This window comes from Bos javanicus, chromosome 4 (genome assembly GCF_032452875.1).
Source record: "Bos javanicus breed banteng chromosome 4, ARS-OSU_banteng_1.0, whole genome shotgun sequence".
Lineage (NCBI taxonomy): Eukaryota > Metazoa > Chordata > Mammalia > Artiodactyla > Bovidae > Bos > Bos javanicus.
In genome coordinates, this window is record NC_083871.1 from 4,565,357 (window position 1) to 4,579,577 (window position 14,221).

At 36.9% G+C, this 14,221-nt stretch overlaps 1 pseudogene; it reads left to right on the plus strand.

Moving 5' to 3' along the window:
* The first annotated feature begins 9,421 nt into the window (after positions 1-9,421).
* On the plus strand, positions 9,422-12,558 carry LOC133246733 (ataxin-3-like; annotated as a pseudogene).
* The last annotated feature ends 1,663 nt before the right edge of the window (positions 12,559-14,221 follow it).

Consider the following 14,221-nt stretch of genomic DNA (forward strand, 5'->3'; position numbering starts at 1 on the left):
GTCACAGAATATCAATTTGTTTCAATACAGATTTTTATCAACCACTTGATTAAATTCATGTCTGCCATATTTCTCCAATATAAAACTCTATTTTCCTTTTATAATCAATAAGTATCTATGTGTAGATACTCTGAAAGAAGGAAGGCAATCCACTCCAGTATTCTTGCCTGGATAATCCCATGGACAAGAGCCTGGCAGTCTACAGTCCATGGGATTACAAAAGTGTTGGACACGATTTAATGACTAAATAACATAGATATTCTGATAACATGTAAAAGTGCCATTATTCATCAAACACTCTCTCTCTAGTTTTAGCATCTACTCATGTGCCTTGCATAAAACAATTATTACTGCAATGCTTACCATGTTATAGTTTCCTAATTCTATCCTTTCTATAAATATTAGTTGGCATTTTACTGTAAGAAAAAGCTCCCTACCATTTACTTATGCAAATATAAATTTGTGGATTCTTATTTTATTTCACAGGTAATAATCAATCAGTATAATTTATTTTGGCATGCAGATTGTCTCAGGATAATCTGATGGGAGTCTCTTAAATCCAGCTCTGGTATCTGTGTGTGTGCATGTACATGTGTGTGTGTATGTGTGTGTGTGTCTTGTCCTTAAGCAACTCCTTACGTTTTGGCACAGAGATGTTGCAGGTTCATTTGTCATTTCTCTGGCTCAGCCATGGCCCCAGCCTTTTCTCCAAGGAACCCTGGTTCTTTCGGTTCTTTCTAGTAAATATGTGCAATAGATTTCCTAATTATTACTATGGTATCATTCCCCTAGCCTTTCTCAAAGAACAGAGCTGATAGATAGATAGATCACATATCTTGATAGAGAGAGAATATAATTAGATACATAACATATAGATATAGGTAGTTATACTCAATATGTATATATCTCTTCACCTATATATCTACAGTGAGACTGAGTAGTTATACACATACAACTATTGATGTATGTAATTATATCTAAATATAATTATATCCGGGTCTCCCACATTGCAGGCAGACGCTTTACCATCTGAGCCACCAGGGAAGCCCTCTGTGTATATATAAACATGTAAATATATATTATCTAGTATTCCATCTATATAAAACTATAATTTCATATCTGTGCCTTTGATTTCAACATAATGTTGCAGAATTCACTTTATATTTATAATTTTCATATCTGACAGTGAGAAACCTAGTTCCCATTAGCCACAGTATGTTTATTTATTTGTTCAGTCCTAGAGTGTACAAAAAGGCACTTCAGAATAGCTAACCTATATATCTGCAAGAAAAAATAGCCAGCAGTTATTACCATTTTTCTGCTCGTTTGCTTTAGCTTGAGGGTATAGAGTCAAAGTACTCTGCAAATATTACTTGAGTTTGTTCTTGTGTCTCCACCCACTTTTGCAATGGTATTAATTTTTAAAAGCATTAAGTATATTTGTTTCTATTTCAGATTAGACCTGTTTCCCCATCTTTATTGAAGTGAAATACACAGCTGTGTGTGTGTGTGTGTGTGTGTGTGTGTGTGCACAAAATATGAAACATTAATAGAGCTCCAAATGTCAACAATCTAAGAAGTTACAGTCAGAGAAGTGACCCTCTCAATTCTTTTTATGTCCTTCCCAGGATATCACTTTCCTTCCCATTCTTACCAATGAATGCAGGTATTACCAATTACTAAAAATAAAATAATCATCTGCTGAGGGACATTAGGATGTTTCCATGTCCTAGCTATTGTAAACAGTGCTATAATGAGCATTGGGGCACATGCTTCTTCTTCAATTATGGTTTCCTCAGGGTATATTCCCAGTACTGGGATTGCTGGGTCATATGGTAGTTTATTATTAGTTTTTGAAGGAATTTCCATACTGCTCTCCATAGTGGCAGTATTAATTTGCATTCCCACCAATAGTACAAGAGGGTTCCCTTTTCTCCACACTCTTTCCAGCATTTATTGTTTGTAGACATTTTAATTGATGGCCATTCTGACTGGTGTAAGGTGATACCTCATAGTTTCGGTTTGCATTTTTCTAATAATGAGCAATGGTGAGAATTTTTTCATATGTTTATTAGCCACCTGTATGTCTTCTTTGGAGAAATGTCTGCTTAGGTCTTCTGCCCAGCTTTTGATTGGGTTGTTTGTTTTTCTGGTACTGAGTTGCATGAGCTGCTTGTATGTTTTGGAGATAAAGAAATTGAAGTAGATGCACACAATGGAATATTATTCAGCCATAAAAAGGAATGCACTTGAGTCCATTCTAGTGAGGTGGACAAACCTGGAGCCTATTATACAAAATGAAGTAGGTCAGAATAAGAAAAACAAATATTGTATATTAATGCATAAACATGGAATCTAGAACAATGATACTGATGAACCTATTTGCAGAGTAGCAATAGAGATAAAGACATGGAAAACAGACTTGTGAACACAGTGGGGAAGGAGAGGGTGGGACGAGTGAAGAGAGCAGCATGGATACATGTACATTACCATATGTAAAATAGATAGCCAGTGGTAATTTGCTCAGACCAGTGCCCTGTGACAATTTAGAGGGATGGACTAGGGTAGGAAGCTGAAGGGAGGGTACATATGTATATCTATGGCTGATTCACGTTGCTGTATGGCAGAAACCAGTGGATTTTGTAAAGCTATTATCCTTCAATTGAGATACATAAATTAAAAAAAAAACTGAAACTGTTATATTTGACATAAAGGCTATATATCATATAATTTGTATATAATACTGGAAACAATACCTTTGTTTTATGTCTCCAGAAGCACAGCTTGAGTTAAGGACACACGGGCAAGCTAGTTATTGAGGACGTATCCTCAGAAGGCATTGAAGAAATGAGCGGAGAAGAGAAAGAAGCCCAGCAGGTGTGGGATTTCAGGTACACTGACATTCTGAGTATTTGGGAATCAACAGAACCAGTTGACAAAGGCTGGCTCTCTGATGGTGGTGGACTCCATCAATTAGAAGTTAAGAATGCAGAGGATGGAAGAGCACAGCTCCCAGAACAGAAAGAACTGGATGGAGTATCGAAATCCTCTATTCCAACATGGCTGTCGAAATACAGTCACTCAGCTTTATTGAAACATTAGTCAAATGAAAATAGGAAAACGAGGATGTGGATATTGCATAAAGCCATGAATAAAATTGAACATGTCTAAATAAAATTGAACATCTTCACTTACACGTTTGATGATTCTGAATATCAGGTTTGCCTCTAATCTTTCCAACAATAAAAATGGAAAAAATAATTCACAATGACCATCAGTTAAAAGATAGGTAAATATATAAATAGATAAGTAGATAGACATAATTATGTACAATTAATGATGTACAGATATAAATGTAGTAAACTACAACTTTTCTTAGTATAATGACTGAAAAATTTTCATCTCCTTGAGTACATAAAGATAATTGTGAAATACTATGAACAGTTTATTCACAATATGTGTACTATAAATCCAGCTGGTTTTTGCTGTGACCTTTAAATTCAGCTGTGCTTTTATGCTAAAGCAGAATTCAGTGTTAAATGTTGTATAACACATACATTTCATGAAGACATTTCGCTTTTATAATTCTGATTGATTTTATAATTCTTAAATTCTTTTCTTAATTTGTCAGTAAAAGGTCTATTGAACTACCACTATTCCACATTTTATAACAGAAGATAAAGCTTAGCATCATTTTCTCCTGGAAGTTTGGTCTTTCATGGATAGAGGACTAAATGGAAAGTCAAGATGGAAATTGGATGTGAAATAATGTCCCAGATTGGTTCAACAGTATCTAGCCATCTAGATATCATCTCTGTATCTATATCCATCCATCATTATATCTATAACTGTTTATACATGTGGCTTAGTGGGGTTGGGAAGATCCCCTGGAGAAGGAAATGGCAACCCACTCCAGCATTCTTGCCAGAAGAATTCCATGGACAGAGGAGACTGGTGGTTGCAAGTCCATGGAGTTGCAAATAATCGGACACGACTGAACAACTAACATATAAGAAAAGTGAAAAGAAAGTGAAAGTAGCTCAGTCCTGTCTGACTCTTTGCAACCCCATGGACTATACAGCCCATGGAATTCTCCAGGACAGAATACTGGAATGGGTTGTCCTGCCCTCCTCCAGGGGATCTTCCCAACCCAGGGATCAAACCCAGGTCTCCCACATTGCAGGCAGATTCTTTACCAGCTTAGCCACAAGGGAAGCACACATAAGGAAACATACATATATATACATTATAAATATAATTATACTTATAATTTATATATAAATATGTGTATATTTATATTATTTATAATATTTATATATTATAATTATATATATTATACACACATATAATATAATACACACACATATGTATATTATACACACACACACACACATATATATGCTGCTACTGCTGCTAAGTCACTTCAGTCATGTCCAACTCTGTGTGACCCCATAGAAGGCAGCCCACGAGGTTTCCCCGTCCCTGGGATCCTCAAGACAAGAACACTGGAGTGGGTTGCCATTTCCGTCTCCAATGCAGTAAAGCGAAAAGAGAAAGTGAAGTCACTTGGTCGTGCCCAACTCTTAGTGACCCCATGGACTGCAGCCTACCAGGCTCCTCCATCCATGGTATTTTCCAGGCAAGAGTACTGGAGTAGGGTGCCATTGCCTTCTCCAATATATATATATTGGATATATATATATATTCATCTATATAAAACTTTGAATTGACATTGGTGTCCCTGACTTCAACCAACATCACAAGATTGTAAACACTGACTAATCAGGTATTTGACAGTCCAGTTTAGATAATTTCCCAAACTGTAGACAAAGAAGGTTCAGAAAGCAGATTGTCTCATTATATCCCAGAACATGTCAAGAAGACCACACACAGGATTGTGTGACCTATAACAGGAGGGACATTGACTCACTGAACTGGATCCAGAGAAGAGCTTTTCTGCAATGGGAAATAACCTTGTAACTGAGTCCTATGTGGCACTGTCAAAGAAACTTGAATATATAGCTTGTAGAAGAGAAGAGTTAAAGAACAGAAGAGAGTGTTTTCAAGTTTTGAAAATTATTTTATGTACTGGAATTTAGAATTTATACATAGTAAATTTGCTGAGTTGAAGTTAATTTATGGATTAAAGGGAGACAATTGAAGAAGGTGAATTTTGAACAAATAAAGCCCCATTGTCCCAAAAATAGAAATGTCATGAGAGAAAACTACTTCCTAACAAGTCTGCAACTAGATGCATAAGATTTGGATGATATTTCCATATTCACATCAAATTTCTGATGTTAAAGTAAGATACTCAGTCACTCAGTCATGTCCGACTCTGCAACCCCATGGACAGTATCCTACCAGGCTCCTCCATCCATGAGATTTCCCAGGCAAGAATACTGGCATGGGTTGCTATTTCCTTCTCCGGGGGATCTTCCTGACCCAGAGATCAAACCCATGTTTCCTGCATTGGCAGGCAAATTCTTTATCAGAAAGCCACCGGGGAAGCCCATTAATTATTTTCAGAAAAGAAAATACAAGAAAAATTAAAAAATAAACCTGATACATAGCAAAGGAGCTAAAAATATCAATTTACAAAAAAAAAAAAAATTGACCTGACACATAGTGGAGAAGCTAAGAATATTAATTTACTTCCTTCCTTTTCATTCCAAGTTATAGAGTTTGTATCAAGATCCACTGAGACAAAGACTTGAAAGCACATAGTAAGATACACAACAATATCTCTTACACATAAGACTCAGTGGATTTATGAGAAGACCAGTAAGCAACTGAATCTTGAAATATAGTCCCATCCATGTCCCTGTAAGTCTATTTCCTCATTGCAAAACAGAGTAAATGTCTTCATTTATCTCATAAGGCTGTTGTAAAATAAAAAGATTAAAATGAACTTTGATAAAGTAATATTAAAATCCTATGTGATGATAAAACCAGTAGCCTATTATTATAGTCATAACACTGTAAGTAAAGTGTGCAGCTGAAATGAGGCCTAGGGTAAAAATATTCTTTTCTTGAATAGCTTTCCTATTTTAACTAATGGAAAATTTTCTTTGGATAAATGTATGTCCCATGATCAAATTTCAGATCTGAGTATCTGGGGAAGCTGTCACATCAAGTCATGTTCATGCCCCTCACATTTAATTCTTAGGTCACAGACCTACAGTGTTGTCCCAAATTTTATCACTAACAGCATTCTTGGAAAATGGCAAATAATCTTTCTTCATAGTTTAATTAGCCTTCACAGTCTAAAAACCAAAATTCTTACTTATCAGTGCCTACCCAATCAGAGCACTGCTTTTAAAATCTTATAATGCTTCATCTATTTCATAGAGTAGGATCATTGCAAGGACTCACAAGGCTTCATAGGGTGAGCTCATGTAAAGTTTAAGTAAAGATAAAGAATACAGACAAAAATTACCCAGTCAGGCATTGGGTACCTAAGAGAATTATAAACATCCTCCTCACTCCTGGGTCCTTTCTCAGATGCACAGAATTTACCTTGCATTAATCAACCTACTATTCCTGGCACTTTCCTAGTATTAGCATTTAAAAGATCACATTCTAGGAAAATCTTGAGTACAGATACCTGGAGTGGTTGGTCACCAAAATCAAGCTTCAACTTCAGAATAGGAAAAAAAAATGTGCATGAAGAAACTTGCCTTCAGGAAGCCCCAGGCAAAAGTTCCCAGTGAGATCTATATATCCCACTGGTCCTGCAGCAAATTCAGGCTGAATAACCTGGTGTACACAGATATAAACCCCCAATCAATACATTTCTGAAAAATGTAGAGACACTAACCTTGAGTGCCTCCAGGGAAATTTCAAACTCTAAGCAGCACATTATAATTCACCAGCTAGCACATCTCATTCTTATCCTGGACAAGTGTCAGTACCAGACTTTCAGGCCTACCAGGAAAAAAGCAGAGAGTTGCCCCAGTTAAGCTATAAGATTATCCCATCTTTTGCATTATTAAACTCAGAATTTAAGAACTTTAGAGTTGTAGAGCAATTTTTAGAGTAATCAGCCCATGCAAAGTGGGAAGACTCTGAGCTCACCCCTTCCCAGTGAACACCAAAACTAGAACATATAGAAGAACAGTCACCTCTGAGAAGGAGCTGAAGACCAGCAGAACAGATTTTATACAACTAAGAATATAAATAAAAGGCCGCATGGGGATGGGGAGGAGGGGCAGAGATGTGGTGCAATAGAAGCCATACCTCCAAAGCAGAGACTCACAATTGGGGGAATATTCTAAATGTGGAGGACCCTTGAAGAAGAAAGGGCCCAAGTCCCAATCAGGCTCCCCAGAAGAGGAGACAGGCGTCGGTAATATTTGACTTTGAAAACAATCAGAATTTACATCTGGAAAAGCGGCTGTGGGAAACCAAGACTCCTCTCTTAAAAGGCTCCCACAAAGAACTCGCTTCAAATCCCAGCACAAAGGCAAGAGCTTGAAAAACACCTGGATCATAGGAGGAGACTCACTGATTGATTTTAGGGTGGGTTCCATAGGGGCAGAATCTGATAGAAATTCCTCCAGGGATAGAAGTGCTCACAGGTACATTTTTTTAAATTCTCCTTCTACCTAGTTAGCTCAGTCTGATTGGCAACTTTTATGTCACTTTCCATCAACTTAACTAACACTGTGCACACCACACTGTCATTCCCTTGAGGACTAGCCCCACTCAATTCACCCACCCAATGGCTGGCATTTCCAAAGCACCTCTGACCCTCCACCAGCTGGGTGGAGGGTATTGCTTGCTCATGCCACCAATCCCCCCAGAAGCAGCTCACCTTCTGGGAGGCCAGATCCACACAGCAGCAAGCCCATAAAACTTATGGTTGAGCCTCACAGCCAATTGTACAGGAGCCAGCTTTGCTCTCCAGTGCAGCCACAATAGTCATGACATAATCAAGCCTCATGATAATCTAACAAATATACCTAATACATAGAAAGAAATACAGAGAGACAAAATAAAAAGGCAAACATCTTCCAAACAAACAAGACAGAACAATATAAAAACTCAAACAAAGAACTAAATGAAAAGGAGATAAGCAAAGTCATAGTCACAAAAATCTCACTGAACTTAATTAAGGAAAAAACATGAGGTTGGCATAAAAATGTAGTGATTTTGGAATCCACTCCATCTTAAACAGTCATCAAATTAAAATAGACTATTATACATAGATTGTTACACAAAAACCTCATGTGAGCTACAAAATGAAAACCCACAACAAATGTAACAAATAAAGAAAAAGAAATATAAATACAACACCAAGAAAGTCATCATATCACCAAGGAAGAGAAGAAAGTAACAGAGAAGAATAACAAAATTCAGAAAAAAATTAAAGTGAAAATAAGTCCATACACAGCAGTAATAGCTTTAAAGGTATGTGTGTTTAGTCACTCAGTCATGTCCAACTCTTTGGGCTACACAAATATTCTTGCAACAGGTTATTCAAGCAAAGGTGAATAGCCCACCAGGTTCCTCTGTCCGTGGGGATTCTCCAGTCAAGAATACTGGAATGGGTTGCCCTCCCCTCCTCCAGAGGATCTTCCCAATCCAGCTCTCCTACATTGCAAGCATATTCTTTACCATCTGAGCCACCAAGGAAGCCCAAGAATGCTGGAGTGGGTAGCCTATCCCTTCTCCAGGGGAACTTCCCAATCCAGGAGTTGAACCGGATCTCCTGCATTGCAGGCAGATTTCTTTGCCAGTTGAACTACCTGGGAATCCCATGAATTAAATGCTTTGATCAAAAGACATAACAAGACTGAATGGATTAAAAAAATAAAAACTATATATGCATTCTACAAATGACTCTGTTCAAAACTAAATACACATGTAGATTTAAAGGGAAGAGATGGAAACAAAAAGAAATTTTGGGTAGGGATACTCAATTCTGACAAAAAAAACTTTACAACAAAGGCTGTAACAAGATACAAAAAAAAGGATATTACATAATGATAAAAGTAACAACCAAACAAGAGGTTATAACATTGTAAATAATTATGCACCAAACATAGGAGCTCCTAATACATAGAGCAAGTATTAACAGATATAAAGGAAGTATTTGAGAGCAATACAATAATAGCAGGGGAATTTAACATCCTACTTACATCAATGGTTAGATTATGGAAACAAAATCAACAAGGAACACTGGCCTTAAATGACACATAAAAGCAGATTGATTTAATCCATATATATAGGACATTTCATCTAAGAGCAGCAGAATACACATTCAGTACACATGAAACATTCTGCAGGATGGATCAAATGCTAGGCCAAAAAATGCATCTCATAAATTTAAGATTGAAGTCATATCAAACATCTTTTCTGACCACAATCACATGAAATTAGACATCAATTACAAGAATAAAACTGGAGACTAATAAAGATGCAGTCCATCTTTCACACACAAAAAAAGAAGGCTCACTTTGTGCTCAACTTTGCTTGAATAACCTATCGCAAGAAGAATACTTCAGGCCTGGGGAATTATCTTCAGTTGCACACCAGCTAGATGAGTAAGAGGCAATGAGAAATGGCAGAAGCAGAAGTGCTAGTGAAGATTATAACACATTTTTGCAGCAGCCTTCTGGAAATACGGACCACAGGGCTTTTTTCTCTCTTCAAGTTATAAGCAATGCCTTGAAAGTTCAGGGCTTAGAACTAATCCTCTTTAGCAATCCAGAGTGTCAGAGGCTCTGGATCAATCCCCAAAATGAAAAATCACTTATATACAATTATAAAGAACACTTGTTTATAGTTAGAAAATTAGGAAACAGTGGTTCAACTTGAAGTCTCTCTTGACAGGTCCAGAATTAAGATCATTTTTCTTGCATTTTTCTTGCTCAGTTATAACAGGAAGGTGATTCTATATTTGTTTTTAAGGATGATCTGCCAGATAGTGACCAACTCCTACAGATGATCAGAGTCCAACAAATGTATCGACCAAAACTTATTGGAGAAGAATTAGCACGACTCAAAGAACAGAGAATACAGAAAACAGATCTAGAACATGTCTTAGAATAAATTATGGGTCAGTAATGAGAAATAGATTTAAGGGATTAGATCTGATAGATAGAGTGCCTGATAAACTATGGACGGAGGTTCGTGACATTGTACAGGAGACAGGGATCAAGACCATCCCCATGGAAAAGAAATGCAAAAAAAGCAAAATGGCTGTCTGGGGAGGCCTTACAAATAGCTGTGAAAAGAAGAGAAGCAAAAAGCAAAGGAGAAAAGGAAAGATATAAACATCTGAATGCAGAGTTCCAAAGAATAGCAAGAAGAGATAAGAAAGCCTTCCTCAGTGATCAATGCAAAGAAATAGAGGAAAACAACAGAATGGGAAAGACTAGAGATCTCTCCAAGAAAATTAGAGCTACCAAAGGAACATTTCATGCAAACATGGGCTGAATAAAGGACAGAAATGGTACGGACCTAACAGAAGCAGAAGATATTAAGAAAAGGTGGCAAGAATACAGAGAAGAACTGTACAAAAAAATCTTCATGACCAAGATAATCAGGATGATGTGATCACTCATCTAGAGCCAGACATCCTGGAAGGTGAAGCCAAGAGGGCCTTAGAAAGCATCACTATGAACAAAGCTAGTGGAGGTGATGGAATTTCAGTTGAGCTATTTCAAATCCTGTAAGATGATGCTGTGAAAGTGCTGCACTCAATATGCCAGCAAATTTGGAAAACTCAGCAGTGGCCACAGGACTGGAAAAGGTCAGTTTTCATTCCAATCCCAAAGAAAGGCAATTCCAAAGAATGTTCAAACTATTGCACAATTGCACTCATCTCACATGCTGGTAAAGTAATGCTCAAAATTCTCCAAGCCAGGCTTCAGCAATACATGAACCATGAACTTCCAGATGTTCAAGCTGGTTTTAGAAAAGGCAGAGGAACCAGAGATCAAATTGCCAACATCCGATGGATCATGGAAAAAGCAAGAGTTTCAGAAAAACATCTATTTCTGCTTTATTGACTATGCCAAAGCCTTTGACTGTGTGGATCACAATAAACCGTGGACAATTCTTCAAGAGATGGGAATATCAGACCACCTGACCTGCCTCTTGAGAAACGTATATGCAGGTCAGGAAGCAACAGTTAGAACTGAACATGGAGCAACAGACTGATTCCAAATAGGAAAAGGAGTACGTCAAGGCTATATATTGTCACCCCGCTTATTTAACTTTTATGCAGAGTACATCATGAGAAATGCTGGGCTGGAAGAAGCACAAGCTGAAATCGAGATTGTTGGGAGAAATATCAATAATCTCAGATATGCAGATGACACCACCCTTATGGCAGAAAGTGAAGAGGAACTAAAAAGCCTCTTGATGAAAGTGAAAGAGGAGAGTGAAAAAGTTGGCTTAAAGCTTAACATTCAGAAAACGAAGATCATGGCATCTGGTCTCATCACTTCATGGGAAATAGATGGGGAAATAATGGAAACAGTGTCAGACTTTATTTTTCTGGGCTCCAAAATCACTGCAGATGGTGACTGCAGCCATGAAATTAAAAGACGCTTACTCCTGGGAAGGAAAGTTATGACCTACCTAGATAGCATATTCAAAAACAGAGACATTACTTTGACAACAAAGGTCCATCTAGTCAAGGCTACGGTTTTTCCTGTGGTCATGTATGGATGTGAGAGTTGGACTGTGAAGAAAGCTAAGTGCCAAAGAATTGATGCTTTTGAACTGTGGTGTTGGAGAAGACTCTTGAGAGTCTCTTGGACTGCAAGGAGATCCAACCAGTCCTTTCTAAAGGAGATCAGCCCTGGGATTTCTTTGGAAGGAATGATGCTAAAGCTGAAACTCCAGTACTTTGGCCACCTCATGTGAAGAGTTGACTCTTTGGAAAAGACTCTGATGCTGGGAGGGATTGGGGGCAGGAGGAGAAGGGGACGACAGAGGATGAGATGGCTGGATGGCATCACCAACTCATTGGGACATGAGTTTGTTGAACTCCGGGAGTTGGTGATGGACAAGGTGGCCTGGCTTGCTGCAATTCATGGGGTCTCAAAGAGTCAGACATGACTAAGTGACTGAACTGAACTGAACTGAATGTTAGACAAAGATGAGCAGATTTGCAAAAGGCTCTGGCACTAAGTCTCCATGAAATTGATGTGGAAGTTGAAAAAAATAGATCTCTGCAGGGCTATTCAGCAAAGTATGCAAGGTATTTCCAGTAATACCTGGCAAGGTATTTCACAGACATCAGTTTCACATCTTACTTTAGAAGAGCTATGGAAGAGATGAGAAGCCTACTTTGAAAAGTAGCAGCAGCAGCAAGATCCACCAGGACAGCTTACACATCTATGTGAAAAACTGAGCACAAGTTCAGGAGCACTTATCAGTGATCTAGGTGATTCTATGAATGAAGAAGAAATGCTTCAGGCAGCTTTAATGATGTCTTTAGAAACTGTTAGAAGTAATCTCAAAACAGAAGGGAAAAATATCTTTCCCAAATCATTTAGATATTCAGTCTTTCCAATATTGTCCTATGTGATTACAGCATAGGGTGCATTTTGATAATGTGTCAAGGAGAAAATTTTTCAACAGAGGAAATAAGACTTAAGTGGTTTGCAAACAAAAAGATGAGAGGGTGAAAAATACATCAGTTATAGATAATGATCCTCCAAACACTAGTCAAAGAGGCATTAAACAATTAAATTTAAAATAATTTTCTAACTGTTCTTTTGTTTGTTTTTTGAATGTGCAATATCTAACTCTTCAAAAATTAGGGCATTTTTCTTGGATCTCTTTGCAGACCAACTAATTATAACTAGCTCTGGCCACAGAATTTCCCCACATTTTGTCTTCTTTTCCTCCCTTCCACATAAGGATTTGGCTTACATTTATCCTCTAATACTTGCTCTTATTTCTCTGTAACCAAATTAACCTTGTAGGACAGTGCCTTGCCTCTGTGTTGATAATAGCCATGGTTCCAGAAGGATACATTTTTTCCCCCTCTGACTGTGTATCATGCACTTGCATGCTTTCTCATGTTATTTTCTCTGATTGCCGTTTCTCTGTTACTTGGTTTTCATCATTTTCTACAACTCTTTTGAAAGATGGTAATGTTTCTTGAGTTTTTAAGCCCTTTAAGAAGGGATCATTATTTCATGATTCTGGTGCATTTCTAAACTCTGAAATCAGCTCTGCCCAAGTATTTGAAAATAAATGAGAGTTTTGTTCATGTGTGAAAAAAAAAAGAAAACTGGGGGGAGGGGAATTACAAATATGGGGAAGATAAACAACATGATATTAAACAACCAATGAGTCACTGAAGAAATAAAAAATGATATCAATAAATAACTGAAGGCAAATGAAAACAGAAGCACAACATGCTAAAATCTGTGTGAGCCAGCAAAACCAATTTTAGGAGGAAAGAGTACAGGAATACAAGCATACTTCAGAAAACAAATAAACAAAATTTTTCAGATAAACAGTCTAAACTTATACCTAAAGGAATTAGAAATATAAGAACAAATAAAGCTCAAAATTAGTAGAAGGAAATAAATAACAAAGATAAGAGTGGAAATAAATGAAATAGAAGCTGAAATTACAGTAGAAAAAATTCAATGAAATGAAGAGCTGGTTGCTTGGAAAGAGATACATAACTGGTAAAGCTTTAGCCACATGCTTAAAAAAAAAAAAAAAAAAAAAAACAGAGAAAAAGCCTTAAATAAGTGAAATCAGAAATGAAAGAAGAGCAATTGTAACTGAGAAAACAGAAATATAAAGGATACTAAGAAGATACTATGAATAATTGCATACCAACAAATTAAACAATCTAGAAGAAATGGATAAATTCCTAGAAAGGTACAATATTTCAAGAATGAATCAGGAAGAAATAGATAATATGAACAGGATAAAATACACTAGTAGTGAAATTGAATCAATAATCTAAAAAGTCCCAACAAATAAAAGCACAGAACCAAATAGCTTCATAGGTGAATTCTACCACATGTTTACAAAAAAAAAAAATCATATGAAAATATCTATCCTTCTCAAGCTACTTCAAAAATTAAGAGGAAGTAAGGCCTACAAATTCATACTCAAGCCAATATTATCCTGATTACAAAATTATAGAAAGATACTTAAAAGAAAAAAAAAAAGGAAATTGCAGTCCAATAACCCAGATGAATATAGATGCAAAAAATTCTCAAAAAAATATTCA